This window comes from Canis lupus, chromosome 32 (genome assembly GCF_048164855.1).
Source record: "Canis lupus baileyi chromosome 32, mCanLup2.hap1, whole genome shotgun sequence".
Classification (NCBI taxonomy): Eukaryota; Metazoa; Chordata; class Mammalia; order Carnivora; family Canidae; genus Canis; species Canis lupus.
In genome coordinates this window covers 29,147,461-29,169,279 of record NC_132869.1, presented here as the reverse complement: position 1 = coordinate 29,169,279, position 21,819 = coordinate 29,147,461, and the positions used below count along the sequence as shown (strand labels likewise).

Here is a 21,819-nt window from a genome sequence, read left to right as displayed (position 1 = left end):
AGGTTGTTTCCAATTTTTCTTTTATAAACAAGACTAAGAAATACCGTTGTATGTATATATTTGTGCATTTGTCAACTTAATCCCCTCAAATGAAGCTACAAGGGCAAAGTTTATGTACATTTTTAAGTTTTGCTACATATTACCCAACATGCCCTCTGGAAAGATTTACCATCATACCTAAAATGTAATTTAATGTTTTCTTTCATTGAAAAGCCAGAGTACCAGGGATTGGAGTTGGGGCAGGATTGAGGTGAGGGAAACTGTGAAATCTCCTGCAACTCTCTTCACCAAGCAATGCTGAGTCCATAGACCCAGTGGGGATGTGAGACTTTGCTGAGGGCTCATGGAAAGCTATAGAGAGTCAGGGTGCCAGCTAATGCCAGGTCAAATAGAGTCCCTTCCATACTCTTCTCCAGGATGGCTAACCCTAGATCTAGGATGTATGGCTTCAGAATAGCAGTGTGTCACTAGATGCACAAGCTGCATGAAATGCAAATGCAGAAGAGCTTTTGTGACAATTGGTGTGAACCTGTCTGAAATATTACCTTCTCCAGGCCCTACTACAGTGTTTTCTGGTCTCCAATATGGTGGCCATCTGTCTTTGGTGTTCAAGAGTGGTTCCAGGACAACATACCTCACCCTGCTGCCTCATGCAGGTCAGGCCATGCTGGCCAGATATGGCTTCAGCAGTTTTCCTCATCCCCTGGTACCATCTGATGATTCCTCAACCATTTTGTCTCCATACATGACAAGAACATACAGACACAGCGTTGTTAGTCCTGTGGGACCCAGGGGGTCTGTGGCAAATGGAACAGTGCTTTGTGACCCCTGACAATGTGTGTCACCCGACATCTCTCTGCTGGCCTTGCTGGTCCAGCCATCTCCTTTAGTTTTGAATGTGGGAGCATTTAAAGTGCTCCTTTGGAAGTCAGTTCTACGTAGAGAGGATAGATGGTCTGAAGGTGACAAACTCTGAGCGGGGAAATGTTCCAGTGGAGAGGAGTTGACAACTGGCCAGAACTGCTGTTGTGGGAACATCCTACAACTATGGTTGCAGCTAGGATCCAGCTGCCAAGATGTGATGCGGAAGAGCTTTCTCAATTGTTAAATGACCATCAACTCCTCGAAAAAGGTAACACATCTTATCAATAACCAGTCCTCAGATCTCTAAGATCAATAGACCTTACAAAATATTTTCACCATGTTAATGCTGGGTACTTCCATACACCACCCTGTGTATGAGTGTTTCCTTAATTTATTGTGCATCTGTGCCATACTCATCAGTGAGGAATCTGAAAACAGATCCAGTGATCTGTCCGAGAGCTAGCAAGAGATGGAGTTGGGTTTGTAACCAGATTTTCTTGCTTCCATTTCCCTTCTTCTCCCAGACCTGTTTTGTTGGCTCTGGGCTTGTCCACTGAGCAGCCACACTAATGGCCAGGAGAGTGGGTCAGCAGGCAAAGAGGCCTCTCTGCCTGGAGACTGGAAGGTGGGCTAGGAAAGACCCTCTGCCTTAACAATTTGTCCTTACCATAAAACATTCATTCCTTTGTATCTTAGAAGCTTTCAGTAAATGAAAGATGCCACCATATTAGAATTAAAACATAATTTGGGTAGAAGTGTGATTATAGACACGTAAGAAATATACTCACTTATAAATGTGTGAAAAAAACTACAGTATGCGGTAACTTTAGTTTTCTTCTTTATTCCCATCTGTATTTTTATATTCTTATGCCATGAGCATGTATTAGTGGTAGTGGCACAATAAGATAGTTTTTAAAAGTTAAGAGACTATTCATTTCAGTTGTGTGCTTCATTTTCAGTGAGTAAAAAAGGATGGAGTAAATGGAGCTTAATGCCTCTGTTCCATTCTCCTGGCACCCATGTTGATCACACCTTAAGCCTCAGAGAAGTCATCATCTAACACTCTCAGAAGATGAGTTGTCAACAAGGGCGCCTGGGTGGCTTAATCAGTTAAGCAGCCAACTCTCGGTTTGGCTCAGGTCATAATATCAGGGTTGTGAGATCGAGCTCCACGATGGCCTCTGTGCTCAGCATGGAGTCTGCTTAAGATTCTCTCTCTGTCTTTCCCCCCACTCGCTCGCTCTCTCTCAATGAGTAAATTTAAAAACTTAAAAAAAAAAAGTTGTCAACAAGCTAAGAGCCAGAGTTTTCTTCTGGAGTTGGATAGTGCACAGCGGGTATAGGGTGAGAGAAAGGAGAAAAAATACCAAGGTGAGTGTCACCTGGTGGGCCGACTCTGGCTGTCTTCACCTCTACTTGTGCCTGCAACCTGAAACACAGCACTCTGTGCCCTCACAAAGTAATGGCCAATCATCTGCTCTATTCAGAGCAGAATCGGACATGGACTGAGAGGCAAGACAAGCCTTATTAGTCCCTGCTCACTCCAGCTTCCAAGACAACTTAGTAGAACCGTGTCTAGCACACGGCATGCTGTTGGGTGAGTTAGATGGGAGGGTTCCTTCTAGCCATTCTGGGTGCGGTTGCTGCTGCTGTGATTTGTGGTGGGAACACAGTAGACACAGAAGGTATAGGGCAACCAGCTAAGCAAAGTTTTGTTGCTCTGGAGTGTTTGAAAGGCATCAGTGCTTTCTCCAGTGCTTAGTGTTTAGATGTAAATTAATAGATGGATCAACACAGCAACATGGTAAGTAAAGTAAATACATTCTAGAATTGGGGACTCTCAAAAGAGTTGGAAGAGATCCTAGAAATTGCTGGAAACCCATGGAAGTTAGTGGCTTGACTCAGGTCACCCCCCAAGGGTCAGAGACAAGACCAGAATGCAGGCCTCCAGTACCTAATCCAGGGCTTTTCCCACAAGCTCTCTTCTTCATTCACTGATATATCCCATACACTTTTATTTGGGGACCTACTGTGTACTGGGTGCTGAGCCGGGAAGGGGATCTACAGAATAAAATGAGGGCCCTTTCCTCTCAGTGCTCATAATCTGATTGGGAGGAAGACATTAGCTGGTTACTTAATAAAATGAATAAGGGGCACCTGGGTGGCACCGTCCACCTGGCACGTCTGACTCTTGCTTTTGGCTCAGGTCATGATATCAGCATCAAGAGATCGAGCCCTGCATCCCACTCCATGCTCAGCACAGAGTCTGCTTAGGTTTCTCTCGTCCTCTCCCACCTACCTCAGACTAATAAATAAATCTTTAAAAATAAATTAATTAAATAAAGTGCAGTCAGGTGCCTTCCTGAAAGGAAGAAACACGACTCATGCAATCTGGAAGGCCATCTGTTTTTATAGAATCAGCACAGGGTAGAACCCTGCTTGGGAGTGTGATGCTGCCTCTACTCAGACCCCAGAGGAAGGCATCTGGGCTCTGAGATGGTGAGAGAAGTTAACACAAATGAAGATGAAAGAGCAAAGAGGAAAGATACAGCGGACAGTTTTCCCCATAATCTGGGCAGTGTGTTCATTTCAGGAGCTCATAACTCTCGTTTCATCCAAACTGTTAAAGCTGGATAACACACCTTGTGTCTTCCAGGGAATGCCCACCACAGGGTTTCCTTTGTTATGTGACCATGCTAGCTGCTCTCCCACCTGTGTCCATAGTCTGCATCGACGGGTCTTTCCTTTATCACGTTAGATCCAGTTTTGACCATGATAGCAGCCATCGTGGTTCTAAAGGATTCAGAACTGTGCTATAGACAGAAACTCTGGGTGTTTCCAGGAGGCTTCCTCATGGCACCCCTTCCCTTCTTCCCAAAGGATTCTGTGACTGGTAGCAAATGTCACAGACAGCCTCTCCACCCATTGCCCTTGTAGTCTGCTAAGACACTGAACACAATTAAGAATGAAGACGTACCCATCCGTGTACCTTGTCTGGATCTTAATTTGAGCAAACTAGGTATAAGAAGACATTTTGGGGAGTAATCAGGGAAACCTGATTAATAGCAGTAGTATTTAATGATAATGTATTGTGATTATGGTTTTAAAACTTATGTCTTAGAGATACAAACTGATATATATGTATCTATCTTTAAAATATACTCTTATTTTTTAACGGTTGAGGAGGCAGGTTTGGATAAAATAAGATTGCCCATAGATTGATAATTATTGAAGCTGGGTCATAGGTCCATGGGGTTGTGTTATATGCTTCTCTTCAGTTTTGTGTATATTCAGTAATTTCCATATTAAAAACATTTAAATAATGAATGACTGTATATCAAGCAACTACCATGTGCCAGGTTCAGGGCTGGATGTTTTATATGTGGGGTCTTATTATGTTCTAACAGTATCCTACTTATGTGGTGGGTTGGTTTCTCAGATGCAGAAGCTCTGGCATAAAGCTGAAGTGGATTCCAAGTCACACAGTGAGAGCTGGGAATTGAACCCTGATCTTTTTAACTTTTGATTGAAGTATAACATATACAGAAATGTGCACAAATCACATTTGTACAACCCAGTGAATTTTTATGTGACCATTTCAAATAACCTAGACCCACATCAAAAATGGAATAGTACCAGCATCCCTGAAGCCACCTCATGCCCTTCCTTGTCACAGTCCCTTCTCAGAGGTAACTACTATCTTACCTTCTAGCACCCTAGATGAGTTTTGCATATATTTTGAACTTTGTATAAACTGAATTAAAAAAATAAATAAATTGAATCATATTCTTTTAAGTATGGGTTTTTCCCCCTAACATTATGTGTGTAAAATTCTTCCATGTTTTCATTGCTATACGTTTCATGATAGGGATATGCCACAATGAATCTATCCTGTCATTGATGGAATTGGGAGTAGTTCCACTTTGGGGTTATTATGGGTAGTGGATTCGTGAACATTCTGACACACGTTGTTGGGTAGACAGAAGTACGGATTTCTGTTGGAATGGAATGGAGTGGAATGACGGGGCACAGGATGGGCATGTGTGAACCCAAAGCTCCACTTTTATTGTGTGTTTTTTTTTCCTGTTCTGTCACCCATTTCTCTCTAACAGATTAAGAAATCAACTACGTGAATTCCACTAGACTAGGACGTAACATAGGACCCTGGAAGGTTGTGAGGTAAAACCAAGACTGGGGTTTGAGCCTAGAATATTCTGGTTCAATGTTGATGTATCCCAAGTCCAAACCCAGGCTTCATTGCTTTATGCAATCTTTCTTGAAATAAGTTTAGTGCAAGGAAAACACTGCTCTGAAGTGTCCTGCATCTGTGATTTAACATCATAGCATATCATTCCAAGACAACAGAAATCATATTACATAACATCAGTAAAGGAAAACATTTCATAAAGTGTGAATTTTAATAAAATCCATCTTATCCTTTGGCATATTTGAAGGTTTGTCAATATTATAACAGTGGTCCTGTAACAATCTCCTTTTGAGAGACAAAGAATAGCTATGGGAATAGTCCATGATTAACTGGGAACCCAAGGAAATGGGTTTCTCCACCCTTGGTTAGGTGGTCATTCTCATCCTTCATACCTGTAGCCCCCAACCTGTTCTCCCTGAGAGTCCAGTTTGGGTGCTGGTGAAGCCTGGTGGCCTTAGGCTCAAGAGGAACCTAAAGTGGGTGGCCTACTCATGACAACTTCAGATGACAGGGATTGTCCAACAATGCAAAGGTAATATGGCAGAAAAAAGTGTGGGCTTCAGACACGAATGGGAATGGGTTCAAATTCTAAGTCTACTTATTATTTGACCTTGAAGATAGGACTTAATTTTGAACCTCTGCTTCCTTATCTGTAAGCATAAGGATGATGAAATCAGTTTTGGAGAAAAATTAGAAAAAGGTTACTCAGAAAGGTGAGAGAGGTAGATGACAAAATAAGATAGAGACACAGAGAGGGAGGCACCACATACGGCACTAGACACACTGTACCCCTCCAGGAAATGTCAATTGCCTTTCTGTGCCATTTATCAGATGTGCTCCAAGTTATTATCATAGTTCTCTCCCCAAATTGCACCACTCCAAGGTCTCCAGAAGCCTTAAAAAAAAAAAAAGATGTATTTATTTATTTTAGAAGTGGGGATGGGTGAGAGGGAGAGAGAAAATCTCAAGCAGACTCCCCACTGAGTGCAGAGCCCAATCCTACAACTCTGGGATCATGACCTGAGCTGAAATCAAGAGTCAGAAGCCAACCAACTGAGCCACCCAGGCGCTGCCCCTCCAGAAACCTTTTTATTCTGCTTCCAACTCTTCTGAATGTAGTGGTTGGTGGGGCGCAGTAGTGCTTCTGAGGCTGCGGTGGTGCCAATAAAGGAACTGGCCTCGTGTGTCTGCTCTTCTTTTTCACAAAAACCGAGCCTCTTCCCCCTTGCAGTATGAGTGTGCACAGAAGGCTGTGGCATCCTTCCCAACTTGTCTGTAAATTCTGTAAGATTTTATTTCTTCCATGGTTGAACCCTAAGGTTTAAGATTACTATTTGTTTTTGTATATTGATTGATTGTGTATTGATTGGTTGGTAGTCCTACCTCCATCCAAGAGATTTTATAATAAAAACATAGGTACAGAAAGAGCAAAATAATCCACCTAATGCAAAAAAGCAGGTTTCGAGCAAATGAGAGGGAAAGAAGACTTTAATGAAAACGCTTGCCTGAGGAAATCTGAGCAAAGGAGCACAGAATGAGGCTGCAGCCTCCCAGCAGCTGGGGAGGACAGGGGAATCACTGTGGAGGGTGGAATTCTCCTTATCTTCCAGTAGGAGGCAGTTCAGGTCAGGACCACCAAATGTCTGCTTGCTCTTGACCACGAAAAGCAATTTGTTGCAAGAGTCTTCATATAAGATTATTTAAAAAGGCAAAGAAACAAACATTCCCAGAGTACCTTTACTGTTGGATGGAGAGACACCCCGCCTGTGGTGGTTGTTTATCTCAGCCTCCTCTCGATTTGAGAGCCTGGGTGACCTCTCCCTCAGGATGGAGTTGCATTATGGAAAATCACTTGGAGGCGATGGATGTGCCTTCCAGGCCTGCATCTGACAGGTGTTGGCTGTGTGACTTTGGACCACATGTTCACCCTTCCTGGTCCCTGGGTTTGTCCTCTGTTAAACGAGGAGCCCCTTGCAGATCTAAGAGCCAACAATGCTCTTATTCTGTGTGTGCCAAGCAAGCATGAAGCCCCTGGAGGGCTGAGAACCCATCGTATCACCTGGGGTTCTTCTCTGCATATCTGCTGATACCAGTGAAAATAAGCAGCAAGAACAACCTGAGAAAACAGCTTGGGGGGATGCAGAAGAAGGGACTAGGAGGACACCGTTGCCTAGAAACAGCCTGGGCACCAGGTTTCATGCCCCATATGTGTTACACGAGCCAGTGCCTCTTCAGAGCACCTCTGCTCCTATGTATGGAATCTGCCATCCCCTCTCCTCTGGGGTGACTTTCTGTGACTTCCATTCTCCTGGTGCCCACACTGTAGCTGAGCAAACAGCCTCCTGACTTCTGTGCCCCTTAGCCCCAAAGCATGGGTTCTCAGAGGGTCCTCGCCTGATATGCAACGAGTTGGTAATTCCTCCCTTTGCCCTGGGCCAGCAACTATGGAGATGAGCCTGCTAGAATTGAGTGCTTGCACCCTTTGCCAAAGCGCACGCATCTCTTTCCGCCCCCTCCCTGTCACCAGGGCACCCCAGACATGCCCAGAAACAGGACAAACCTGCACAACTGCATCCTGTCCTGCCAGAAGAAGAAATTTTTTTTAAAAGATGTTCCTGGTGTCTCCAAGGCTCCTGGTTTTTTTTCTATTAATTGGAGATGAAAAGATAAAGTCCCTTACCTATCCGCCTGCCTTGCACGGCCACAGCTAATCGTGTCATTAATGGATAATTCCAAGGTAGCCAGTTGTTGGTAAACACGCACCTCCAACGTGCCTAGTTTCTACCTGGCAATTCCAATCATAATTACCATGAAATTATATAACTGCAAATTACCCTGCCATGCGAGTGGTGTAAATAAGTACATTCCTGCTCCGTGATAATAAATTTGAATGACATGGCTAGTTAATTAGTAGTCACTGGAAATTTACTGATGGGCTACCCAACCAATAACTTTCTCCTGAAGAGGGAGGAAGAAGGTTGGAGTTTATTCAGCTTGGTTTTATCAAGGCCTGAGTGAAGGCACTGATAGCACCTGTTGTCTCTTCTCCTGGTACCTGCCGTTTGAATCTGGAAAGTGAGGGGAGGACCCCCTAGAATGAGAACAGAACTTGAAGACCAAAGGTGATGAATCCCAGCTTAGCTATTGGCTGATTGTGTCACCGACCAAGAGACAGCGCCTAATCCCTCTGAGTCTCAATTTCCTCTGTAAAATGAGAGTGATGCCAGCGACGATGATGATGAGTACTTCCTTCCTAGGGTTGTCAGGAGGATTAGATGGCTTGTGCGTAGGCAAGGGGCGGCTCATCCTAGCCCTCTCTGGGGTCAGCTGCTATCGTTGACCAAGGACGGGAGGAAAGCCCGGCTTCACAGGCCATCACCCCCTGTACTCGGACGGCTGGGTCTGGTTCAGTTGGTTGTGAAACACTGTCAGAGCAGAGACACTGTCACGCTTTGTCAGTTGAGGGTGGCCGATTGAACTCAGCTCTGAACCTCTGCTGTTTTCTAAAGGGAGATTATAATTCCATTTCCATCAGGAAATAAGGGGTGATGCTTCAGATGCGTGAGAGGAAAGGATTACACCCAAAGAAATTTAACTCCCGAGAGATTATGTTCTCAGCCCCTGCCTTGAGCTGGGAAAGAATCAGCCGAGAGTCAACAGTCTAGTAACAGCTCCAGTTGTGCAACAGGAGGGCCCTGACCTGGCAACCGGAGCTGCCCCACAGCCAACTTTTCTGACTTTCTCCCAGGTAGCTCTCCTCCTGGGTGCCTCGCTCAGGCAGGAAAACGCCAGAAGGGAGAAAGGGGGGCAGCACTGAGCAGTTTCCGAGGAGCCTCCACACTAGGCTCCGAGGACTTTCAAATACAATTAGACCGAGAAAGGCCACTTTCCTTAGGACAGAAAACTAATGCCACTACTCAGCTTGCTTTTTTGATGCACGTCGGGGCTGCATCTTGACAAATAGAAAGCTACTCTTGGGGATGATAGATTTATATTTCAGAGGACTGTTAAACGTGTAACCATAGTAACAAACAAAGCTATTACATAAAATGGCTTCACCACGTGAAAGCAATAATTATATTAACCAGATGGGAGGAAAAAGGAGAAGGAAGTCTGATCAACGTGGAAGGTACCAGTAAATTGGATTGAAAATGCATAACATTTTCCTAAATTGCACCTATTTGGGGGAGGGGGCAGGAGCCCAAGGATGAGGAGCAGAGACAAAGTTGGGACCAGCCCCCACCAGGTGGCAGTATGCAGAAGTTGTTGAAGCCACTCTTCGGCCTTTCAGCTCCTCCGGAAGCCTCCTTAATATTAACTTCTTGGAGGCTTGATTGAGAGCACCACCCGCCTGCCCATCTCCAGTTCAGTGGGGAATTTCCCTGTCAACACTAACAATGTGGAAATGGCCCAAATTAGACTTTATTAAAGAGGATGTTGGTTGAGAAATTTTCTAGTGGCGAGAAGCAGTGTGTGCTAAGCGAAAGATGAGCTGAGTGGTCCAGCTCAGAACTCCCCATGTGCTTAACTCCTGAGCTGCTCCCCGGATTGTTCCCTCTAGACACTCGGTGGTTCTCAAACCTTTGAATGCCTTCCAATCATCCAGGAGGCTTTAAAAAACAGCTGACATGTGGGTACCACCCTCACTATTTCTGATTTAATTGTATGTGGTATGGGCTGGGCATTGGGATGGGTTTTTTTAATCCTCCAGGTGATTCAAATGATGTTTTTGGGGTGGGGGGTGATTGGAGAGGTAAGAAGCCATTTATTAAAATGGAACTGAGGAGAATTATTCAGAGGTGACATCTTTGAGGACAAAAAGAGCTGGGGAACTGACTTTCTCATCAACTGCTTTCTCTTTTAGGCTAGTTCTCTGTTTAATACTTCTAACCAGAAGATACCAGCTGACCAGGAGATAGGGCCATCCTGATGTGGCAGGCTGTCTGCGCATTTGTCTTAGAATGTCAAGGACCCTTCCTTTGTTTCTCTTCATCTATGAATCTCAGTAATGATGCCTCCTGTCGCATCCCCAGCCAGTCAGATCTGTTCCTTTACAAGGCCAGGAGGATTGCACCATACAGACGCATCTGAGGGAATCTGAATATCTAGCTAGATCTTGTGTAATTTGACCCAATCAGAGAACCTTGCAGGGACAGCCCTGGGAAAAATGTAAAGTAGGCAAAACTGCCTTTCCTTCCCTCACCCCTCCCTCCCCTGCCACCCCAATCCCCAGGGCCCTGCCCAGTGGATTTTAAACCTCTCTCTCCTTTTGCTCAGTTTTACATGTAAAGTGTTGGTGAAGGAAATAATGGATTAATCAGATTCCATAACCTCTTCATGTAGGGAGCCCTCATCATGTAACAGACAATACACCAAGAGCCTTATCGCCTTCACTTACCCCGGAGCGTTTGTGGAAACCATTATTATGTTCATTCTCAGTTTATAGAAGAGGAAACAGGCTTGAGGAGGGTAAATGTCTTGGGTTTGGCCTCATAGCTAGTGAGTGCCAGAATAGGATTTGAACCTACATCCATGAGAACCTGACCTCTTACTCCTACCGTACACTGCTTACTTCTCAGCTTCTTGGGCTGAAGCTTCCTGCCTTCACTAATACAGGAGCCACGAGCCAAGTGTTGGTATTTATTTTTTTATTTTTTTTTTAAGTGTTGGTATTTAAATGTAAATCTCATTAACTAAAATCATATCAGATTTAAAATGCAGTTTCTCATTCACACTAACCACATTTCAAGTAGTTAGTAGGTAGATATGGCTAGTCACTCTTGCATTGGGCAGTGCAGAAAACAGGGTATTTACATCATCGTAGAAAAGTGCTGAGGTGCTTAGAAAACATCCGTCAAGTCTTTTCAATTTATGAATGAGGAACTAAGGGTCAGGTAAGAAAAGTGATTTGCTCAAACCCATACCATCTTCCACCTGGTGATTAAGGAGGGGCTGTAACCAGGACTTCCTTACACTGACTTCTTGCAACCTTTACACTAGACTATACCTCCCACTCAAAACCATTCTTGAATGTTGAACAAAGGAAGACTGAGACACAGATCAGGGAGGCTGTGTCTCATCTGGGCTGAGCAGCTAAGGTAGTCATAGGGAGGAGACTTTAAATGCTCCTACTGAGGGACGCCTGGGTGGCTCAGCGGTTGGGCGGCAGCCTTCGGCTCAGGCCGTGATTCCAGGATCCAGGATCGAGTCCCGCATCAGGCTCCTGCGAAGAGCCTGCTTCTCCCTCTGCCTACGTCTCTGTCTCTCTCTGTGTGTCTCTCATGAGTAAATAAATCTTAAAAAAATAATAAGTGTTCCTACTGATAGCTCCAGGAGGCCTTCTCTAAGCTGCTAGGATTGTTGCTGCTTAGGGTGGGTTGCAAGAGTCTGCAGAGAAGCCCATGCTCCACCAGTGAAATCAGTGCTGCCCCGGCACTTCCTCCAGGGCCGACAGATGGTAGGTGTGTGCCTTCCTTCAGGTGATATCTGGGCTGTGGTCACACTAGTTACTGGTAAAGAAGTGTCAGGGCCTGTGATCTGGAATGCAGCTTAAGAAACATGGATTAGTCCTTCTTCAGGACCGTACCAAGGAGAGAAGGCTATAGAAATGGAAGAAGACTTCTTTATCTCTGCCCTGTGGGACTCCAAATCCAGAGGAATATTAGGGGCCAGATACATGGTAGCCTGGAGAGAGCTTTGTCTTCAGAGTTAGATGGATCTGTGTTCAGGTTCTGGTAGGGCCACTTTCTAGCTGGACAACCTTGGCTATGACCCTCCCCTCCTCCATTGTAAAGTTCTGATTGTCATAGCCATCTAGTAGGTTCCCTGGTCAGAACTGAAATGGGACATGGGTATAGTTGACCTGATATCTGGCTCAGAGCAGATTCCAAAGAAACCTTAGTTCCCTTCCTTCTTGTCATTCCTACTTCTCCCTGGATGGCTCATCTGACCCCAGAGCCCTCTGACTTTCCGGGGGTCACTCAGAAGGTGGATAATCACTTGAGGACATCTCATATGTTGAGTCTTCACTGCATTTATTTTTGGAGCAGTGGAATTCCCAGGCTTGGGTTCCCATGGATTTCCCTTATTTTCCATTCGCAAATCATGTTCACAGATTGCTTCCTGGACAAGTTGAGATGTCCAGTGGAAAATTCAGGAAATTTGTGTTTTTAGAGCATGGGGCAAAATACATATTTTCTGGAAAAAGAAAGAAGCCAGCCACACTCGGAAATAATCATTCACATCACAAGTATTTACTGAGTGCTTAACTGTGCTCTGAGTACTGTGGTACACACTGGGGATACAAGAGTGGACAGGATAGGCAAAATTAACATTGTGAAAGGCATTTCCATAAACCACAAGTTGAAAGCACGCATTTGCATTTCTTGTTGTAGATCCAGCTCTGATGGTAGATGTTTGTGAGGACGAGTGATTGCTTATCCTCACAAAGCATGGCTGTGGAGTTACAGATTTCTTCTCTTGGGAGCTGCAATCCCCCGCCCCCACCCCCACCACCGCCTTCTCAATGGGTAGATACTTGGGAAAGCCCCTTCCCCCCGAAGCCTCTAGCCCTTTCTCCCGCGATCCCTCATTGCAGTTTACATTTGATGCTTCTTGAGTCCAAAACAATTTAATTCAACAAATTATCACAAATCACTCCCTGGCCATGTAAAGTCTGGCAAATGAGCACAGCTGCCTGCAGAAGGAGATGTTTGTTCTGCGAGTGAGTCCCTCTCTTATTTTTATGGTCCTTTCCTAGTCGATTGAGTACATATCATCTCTTGGGCATCGTCTCTCTGCCAGATGTGGTTTTAGACATCAGGGTCACAAACAAAAATAAGACATGGTCCCCTTCCTACAAGATGCACAGCATGGGAGGGAGATAGACATGGAACAGAGAGACCTGGCCCAGTAGACTAGGTTCCACAGGAAAGAGTGACACGGGAAAAAGGAGCAGTCAGGTGTTTGGGTTTGAAGAACTCTGATATGGAGGGACAGACAAGGAAAGAGGATTCTCAAAAGTGAGAACAGCATGTAGAAGGACATATACATCATTGTTCAGGTTCTCCCTAATAGACTCTAACTCCATAATTGTTACTCTGACCCTAAACAGTAAATCCAGAGTGTTTAAGTAGATTCTATGCCCAACCAAATATTTGCTCATACCCATTCTTTACCCATGTGTGCTACTAACACATGCCATCAAAGCACAGCAGAGTCTTTGTTCTAGCATTTGCTTTAAAATAGGGCTGCCTTTCTGTCTTCCACTTGACTCACAGTGAAACAGAAAGACCTAGAATGAGGTAAGTCATTTGGTGCCCAGAGATAAAGGACAGAATAGCCTATCAGGTGGCAGTCAGTGGGGGTGGAAGGGGCATCATGCTGACAGTTTCTGAGAAATGCACAAACTGTAAGGGGGCTTGGTAACCCAAATGGAATGCCAAGTTGTTAGCCAATTTCCTCCACGCTTTCCAAGGAGAGATGGGTGTAGGAGTCTGGGGTGGAAGAGCTGATCACACTTTTGTTCTCCTGGTTCTGGAAATTGGAGGTGTGGCTAGGAGCTCTCTGTAACTTTCTAAGTAGTGGTCATGGAGGCTATAGAAGTGACGGTGGACCTTCCCATCAACGCCAGGAGTCCCTCCTTTAGTCTAAATACTGGGTGGCTGGGCTCTCAGCTCACCGCCATATCCCAGCTTGCAACTACTTAGAAACCAAGAAAAGGCAGATCTTCCAAAGCATGGTTGCCCTTATGCCTTATTGTTGTGGAGCCTAATTGAGGCAAATGTTGATAAGAAGAAATCCTGCGACATGCTGTGATGGGCAAACAGTATTACCTTTTCAAAGTATTATTTCTTCAAGTGTAACTTCTAAAACTAAATTGTGATGATGGTTATACTGTGCTGAGAATTTACTAAAAATCACTAAATTGTATACTTAAAATGTGTGGATTTCATGGTATGTAAATCTTAATAAAGCTACTTTAAAAAAATTTTTTTAATCCAACCCACTAAAGGATTCTCAGAGCATTTCTCTAGAGCCTAGAACATTTAACAGGCATTGCCTTAAGCAAAATAGTACAGCCAGTGGACTGTCTTCAGGGATCCCAGTATGCTTGTTCACTCCCTTTCCAACCTCTGTGACCTTCCCAACATCAATGTCCTATACCCTCCTCTTCTCTCTCAGCCCCTCCTGGTCCCCAGAAGAATTGCTTCCTATTTTACTTATTCACTAATGAATGAATCCATTGCCCTGAATTGATTCTTTAATATATTTGCACTTTCAACTTGTCTCTCATTGTAGAATGATTATTTTTAAATCCCGCTCAGGGGATTTAAAACCTTAAAGGAGGGGATAGAAGAGAACTGAAGGAAGAGATGCTTTCCCCTAAGAACCTGGAAATCACAACAGGAAGGGAGCCATCTGTTTTGTCTACAGATAAAATCAACTCACCAAGTATGATGAAAGATTGCGTTGGTCTGATGTTCTCAGAACCTGGCCATGTAAATGGCCTTGGGAACAGAGGGTATGTTGGGAGCCTGGCCCAGCCATTCCACCTATTCATCAGTGAATCAGACACAGCCAGGTGCTTCCAGAGCCTGCTGTGGTCATAAAGACAGCTGGAGACTTACAGAGACAATTTATGTCCATGGAGAAGAGCATGGACTCCTAATATTGACATGACTGGCAGGTTGGGGATAAATTTAGTTAGTTATTATAGGGTCGCTCTTTTCAACTTTGAAAAAACCTCTTGCATACACCAAGAAGAAAGCATTGTGTTTCCATGGAGAGAGAAGAGGATGTGGAACTAGCTGGTCTAGGCTTGTCCCTTCTCTGTTGCTGTCCAGCTGCATGAATTTAGATGAGCCACCTAAGCAGCCCTCTGAGCCTCCATTCTCTCATCTCTAAAATGGGACTGTTACCCACCAACTGCACAGGGTTGGTTGGAGGTAGGTGCTGTTCACCTGGTTACAGATATTGCAGGAAGTAATTCAGATGGACTAAAGGAAGGGGTTTTTATAAGCTAAAGTGCTCTACAAAAGAGAGTAGTAGTATTCACTTGAACTTCCCAACAAATTTCAGAAGAAAGATAATGCAGATGGTTATTATCCGTCTACTCTCTGGCGTAGAAAGGCACTGAGATCTAAGTGACTTGCCTGCCCTGGATTAATATTTGCATCTTCTGATAGAAACATGGGTCTTTGTGGAAGGCAACATTTTCAAATTCAGGGTTAGTTTCCACTGTGGTTCATGGAATCTAGACAGGGAACGTCGACGCTGACATTTCGGAACCCTTCCAATTAGTCTCAAGAGTTCAAATATCTCTCTGTTCGATACAACCCAGAGTGTAATCGTTTGTTGGTAATAACCTAGGCCTTGTTTGGCTTCATAGATCTGACTCTGAACCCGGACATCCCATGGACAAAAACACCACTTGCTTTTTATTGGCATGTTGGGTGGAATGGCTCCACACAGCTAGGAAACAATTTTATTTTTCCCCTTTGCAACTCAATTATAAGGCTGAAGGGCACGTATAGATTTTTCTGCAGGAAGCAAAGGGCTTTCAGGCTTACTTTATTGGCAGATTTCTGCATCACCTCCATGGTGAAGGGTTAGGTGCTTTTAAGAGGCAGAAATGCCCAGACTGAAGGAAAAAAAAAGGGGGGGGGGATAATAATACATTCCAGATGGCCTTGTAAAAAGGAGGGAGGTGTTCTAAATCTTGGCCTTTCGCTCCTGTCCCACCGGAGGCCGCTCTCTTCCCAGAGACTCTGTGAATCAAACAAGAAACAAGACAAGTGTGGTGTTAAGAACCCAGAATTAGAAGCCAGCTGCCCAGGCTGGGGCTCCGTCCCCAACTCTGACACGTGCTGGAATTTATGGATATTCTGTGACTCAGTTTCTATAGGTTTTCTCACCGGACATCTTTCTCCATTTATTGGCACATACGGGGATTAAATATTGCAGGAAGGCTCCATCTGAGAGATGGAAAGGGAAGATTAAACTTTGATGCTGGATTGACTGCTAACTTTGACGTTTCCTATTGGCCCACCTCGGTGCTAAGGAGCCAGACTCTGAAGCATCAGCACCACCTGGGCCTTGGCAAGGCACTCTTCTTGTTTCTCTGTTCAAATCGCAGAAATTCCCCCGATGGCTCAGAATAGCTCAGCTGGGCGTCTGTGCCTGACTGAGGCTGGCAGATGTGTCCGGCACGGCATCTGGAAAAGAACCCAAAGCAGGTAGGATATTGGGAGCCCGTGTCCTTGCAGTCTGAATATTTGCAATCATTGTTCTAATCCAGTAGAGCTGTCGATGACTCACATGGCTTCCTGGGACACGTTTCAACTTGCCCTGAGATGAGTGGTGTGAGCAGACCCGTCCACCCTCCCAGCCGCCCTGAGGTAGCGATGTCAGGGAGGTTCATCCAGTGAGGGCACCCCACACTGTGCAGCTCGCCAGGCTCTACTGATGACAGACTCCTTGAGTCTGAGGGGACATCCTTTCTCTCCAGCGCTGGGTGGCTTGTCTACGGTAACCTTAGAATTCTTGGTAAAAAAAGAAAATGAAAATAAAGGAAAATAACTCCCATCTTCAGGATACCAAGCAGCAAGCAGGGCATAATCGCCCCAGTGCTATGGCATGTGGCACAATATTCAGTTGGCAAAGCCACGCTGTCTTGTATGTGTAATAAGCTCAATACTCAGCCTGCATTACTGGGACCCTGGTGAGGAGAGGGTCGGGCGGGGAGACAAAATGGGAGAGAGAGACTGCTATAGGAATGAATATTGAATCCAAAGTATTATTGTTAGAATCTCTGGAGGAAATGGCTCCCGGACATACAGGATTTTCAATACAGTTTAAAAAAGGAATGGCTCTTCTGGTTTTTCCATTTATTGTAGCTTCCCAAAGCTTATTTTTAGTAGCACTAATAGTGCCGCCTACCCCTGTACTCATTTTCTACAGATTTTAAATTTTTGTATTATCCTGTCCCTCCAGAGGTGCCTTCTATTTCTAAAACATTAGTACCATGGAGGGGGGAAAATAGGGCATTTCTGAGAGAAAGGAGCCTTGGATATTTGCATTCCGATTCGATTAGTATTTTTGCTTCTCCGGGTTCATTCTGAATCAAGGGAAAACGTATTTAAATGGAAATAGATTGATGCCAAGGATCTCTGGCCACTAAAGCCCCCCCCCTGCCCCCGACATACAAACACAACATGGTGAGCTCGGGCACCAGTGTCCCCTCGGAGCTCGGCTAACAAAGGGCCTGGCACAGGAGCCTCACCCAGATGGATCAGCTATAAACTACACTATGGAAGGCACCCCCGGCCCGGAGTAAGCTACGGGCAGGACAGAAACCACCTGAGCATGTGTTTCTGGGTGGAGGTGGGAGTTCTGAGCAATCAGATCCCCTGCACAGGCTCAGAGGCCAGACCTTGGCGTCTACGAATGAAGAAGTCAAGAAACTGCCATCATAGGAGGACCCTCGGTGTTGATTGTGCACCTGCAAGGAAAAATCTGATGGCAGAGTCCACTGCCGAAGAATTACAGTACCTGAGTTCTCACTGGAGCTCCAGACCTCACCGACTTTGCACCGACCTCCTCACAAACTGGGCCACGTTGGCAAGTCGCACGCGGGAACTAGATGGAGTGTAGCTCAGGCTATCTTTACCTGTGGGCTCCTGCGGTGGCTGAGGATTCCTGAACGAAAGCTAAATGTGGGCATCCACGTGCCCATCACTGCTTTTGTAAAGTGATGGCTCTGTAACAACACGGTTATCGGGGTCCTAACAGGGACATTGCAAGTCAAGTTTTGAGAAAATAATGCTATGTTAGGTTTCCACCTATGGTCTCTTGTAGCTGCAAGAATTCACAATCAGCTTAAAGTGTTAGATCTGGAAGGGACTTAAGAGATGTTTTATCTAACTCATTGTTACCTAGTTGCGGTCCTTGAACCCAGAGAGGGCACGTCACTGGCTGAATGTCACTGAGCAGGTGTCTTATACAGGTTCACAGATGATGTCTCTGGACTCTTCTATTGTTCTTTCCAGTGACCCTTGAAAAAGACAGAAGGTTACTGTGACGTAATGTACATTTAGGGAGTCAGAGATGCCACTAACCACTCCTGTGACTGCCTCTTAGATCTTTTTGCCTGACTCTTCCCTGCTGGGCAGCCCCAAGCAAATTGCTTTCTCTCTCTGTGCCTTGTTTACCACATGTATATAACGCAGATGCCGCTCACAGTACTGGTGATGATGACCATACCTCCCTCGCAAAGTGATCAAGTGGTCCAGAGTGAGCTGTAGAGTCAGGCAGTCGGATTCAAGTCCTGATGCTCCTTCATTTAGTGCTTGGAGCACTTGGATCACTTACTCTCTCTGAGCCTCAGTTTCCTTAATTTTAAAATAGGCATAAGAATTCCTAACTCATAAAGTCGTTCCAAGGATTAAATGATAAAATATCTATATAAACCTCTTAGCCCAAGTGCTCAATAAATGGCCACTGCTCTTACTGTAATTACCAACGAGTTAGAAAAATACAGGTAAACTTCCTAAAAAAAAAAAAAAATCCTAAAGTGTGATAAAAGTATCAGCTATTATTAACTAAAGGGGCCATAGTATCCATCCCAAGCTGTTGTTAAGATTCCTACATTTCTAGCAGCTGGATCGGCTCGGTGCTGGGTACTTGATTTGCTTGCTAAATCAGCTTAAATCACTTGTTTGCCTCTGATACAGTCTGGCTCTTTCTGACATGGCCAAAGAGACCACAGAGGGCATTAAGCTGCAGCAGAGGCACTACAAACAAGATTTCAGAGAGGGAGAGATTTCCCATAATTGCTGGGACCACCTCCCCGCCAGCTTGATTTCCTGTGCTGATGAGTGTGTTGAAAAGATTGATGTGGGCATGACCTTCAGACCTTGTTTGGAAATTATACATACACGTGGTGCTTTAATGGTACGAGTGGCAGTTGGGGGGGTTGTGTTAATTACATTTGAATAGAGAGCTGGTGATAACTCACTAGCTCAGCCCCTGGTAGTTAATTTTGTTACAACCAGGGGAAAATTCTGTTGGGGTCTATGAGTAGCTGTGGTGCAATTAGGCGGCAAGAAGGTTTTTGTTGGTACAGTTGCTATTGATTAGTATTTACTTTAAAAAGAGTAAAAACTATTCCCTCGTGCTGGAGCTGCCTAATCTGTCAGGGCTGAGGCGGCACGGTTTGGAGATGCATAGAAGGCTTTCTCATAGATCCTGAAACCCCCCGAAAGAGAGTCCAGTATAAAAATCTCCCCAACTGGTTTTAATGATGCTCGAATAAAAGGCATATACCACAGCCAAGATCTCATTAAAAAAAGGGAAGTCTTTTTGTAGATTTGCTTATTTATTTATGAAACGCCTCTGAAATATTTATAAATGCTTCCCTGATATTTGTCTGAAAATACATTTTAGGGCTTCTTTGGTGGAAGGCAGGGGGGAGGGGGAGCATGGAGGAGAGAGGATGCGAGTGGAAGAAAAAGAGGTGAGTTGGGCACAGTTTCTTTCTGCTGCAGTGAGGTGGCTGTGCCGGGGTATACACGTGTGTCACTAGGGGGTGCCCCGAGAACCAGGCAGGCTCTAACCTGCTCAGCACAGGTGACCCAACTTGCTTGGATCCCTTAAACAGAAGCAGTGGCAATCACAAGTGCTCGGTTTAATTTTCCTGACAGAACCAGGGCAGATACAGACGCTCTCGAGGCCTTTATCACTTCCTTCACTTTTAGAGCTATTTATTAATTGAAATAATAGTTATGCTACCCCTTGCCTCAGACCTACTTTCATCTGTTTAGCAACTGCTTTCTACGAAACACAAAAGAGCTCAGCAATGACACTGGTGTCTTAATTAACCATTGAATACCTTATAGAGCAGCTGTCATAACTCTTGTCACTTGAAAGAAAGCACAGTGGTCCCTGTTTTTTAAAAAAACAACAGATACACAGAAAAAAAAAAGTTGATCTAATGAGCTGTCTTTGATGTGTCTTAAGAATTTTACTTTTTATCATCGTGCTTTGCACTCACTTAACAATGTAAAGTAGGGAATCTCAGGCCAAGCTGGAGGAGATCAATGAATTTACTTTTCTTCTCACCTTTCAGAGAACTTGGTTGCACAGTGGCTCAGAGAAGTGGTCCAAGATCAGAGATGATGACACAGCTAAGGCTGCTTGTCAGTTAAAAGAGGAGGAGGGGTTGATGTAAGCTTATGTAACCAAAATATTTCTAAACCTTTCCAGCCTGTGGGGCTGAATAAGTCTCATTAATATTATAAGACCAGAACCTCAAGCCCTTACCTGTTAATGCAGTAATAGAGCTCCTTACAAAGCTCATTCCAAACTCAACGTCCCTTTGACATCCCAACGTGGCATTTTATGTGTGTTTAGGTGTTAGTCTGAGCTTTTACTGATCACTGGATTCTGCTTACTTTTAGGAGTTCTACTAGTGCCATCAGTGTTGGAGCCAAGCCACACCACCCTTATTATTTAAAAAAAAAAAATTTTTTTATTGGAGTTCAATTTGCCAACATATAGCATAACACCCAGTGCTCATCCCACCAAGTGCCCCCCTCAGTGCCCGTCACCCAGTCACCCCAACCTCCTGCCCGCCTCCCTTTCCAGACCCCAACTCCCCCCAACCTCCCTACCCCTTGTTTGTTTCCTAGAGTTAGGTGTCTCTCATGTCTTGTCACTCTCGTTGATATTTTCACTCATTTTCTCTCTTTTTCCTTTATTCCCTTTCACTAATTTTTATATTCCCCAAATGAATGAGACCATATAATGTTTGTCCTTTATGGACTCTGTCTCTTCACATGGTTGATTGCTGGCTCTCACCACTAACACTCTCAAATCCTTCATTATCAGGACAGAAGAGTACCCTATGAGGAACTGAGGAGAAATGTTTTCTGTCTCTGGGCTCATTTGGGAATGTTTCATCTGAGTAAAGCAGTTTGAACCCGAATGTATTCTAGAATAGGATGAGGGAGTTTTTTTTAGTTGTTGTGTACAGCCCCATCTCCCCGAGGTATATATGAGCCCTGACAGCTTACGGCTGGATGGGTTCAACCTCCAGCCAGCATAGTGAAGGAGAACAGCCAACACATCTGAACATCTTCCCTTCTGACTCTCAGACTGTGGCTGCATCTCACTGGCACTGCCAGATTCTCCCGTGGTGATCCTTGTTTTTCAGCCTGAGGCAGCTCCTCAGCACCCCTGTGCAAATAAATATTTAGGGAAAAGATTACTCTGACTCCACCCACCATGTGTCTGAAGCTCCACTCTGCCCCAGTAAGGACCTCCAAATCATAAACATGAACCTAGTTAAAGAGGAGGCCTTTAATCACATGAGCATAAATCTTGGGGAGGGTGAATATGCAGATGGCATAATGATTAGCTCGTCTCAAATATATTTCTACAGTTATATGGTATCTGAGACATGACAAAGAACACGGATGCCTTGTAACTAGTGTGCAGACCCCCTCAAGTGCAAAACACATGCCGTCACCAACACTGAGCTTACGGTCCAGAATTAGCAGGCACTCGATAGAAATAATAGGGAAATGATAGCAGCCCAAGGATTGTTAGTACTGACCTTTAAGTTTTCAAAGCAAACAAGATACTTTATATATCACTATATAAGAATGCAAAAGGTACCCCAGCGGGATTATCACATCGATGGGACAGCAAAGCATTTTATAACAGGGGTTTACCATGGAAATCTTAAC

The 21,819-nt window shown here is 44.7% G+C and overlaps 1 protein-coding gene and 1 long non-coding RNA gene across 2 annotated transcripts in view; one reads left to right on the top strand and one right to left on the bottom strand.

Moving 5' to 3' along the window:
• Positions 1-21,819, top strand: part of RORA (RAR related orphan receptor A) — a 710,690-nt gene that overhangs the window by 287,960 nt on the left and 400,911 nt on the right. The window lies entirely within an intron of this gene.
• Positions 15,552-21,819, bottom strand: part of LOC140623027 (uncharacterized) — a 55,112-nt gene continuing 48,844 nt past the window's right edge. Inside the window, exons 3-4 of the long non-coding RNA XR_012022708.1 lie at positions 16,391-18,125; positions 15,552-16,287 (exon numbers count right to left, since the gene is read on the bottom strand). This is a non-coding gene — a long non-coding RNA (uncharacterized lncRNA). The remainder of the gene's footprint in view (positions 16,288-16,390; positions 18,126-21,819) is intronic.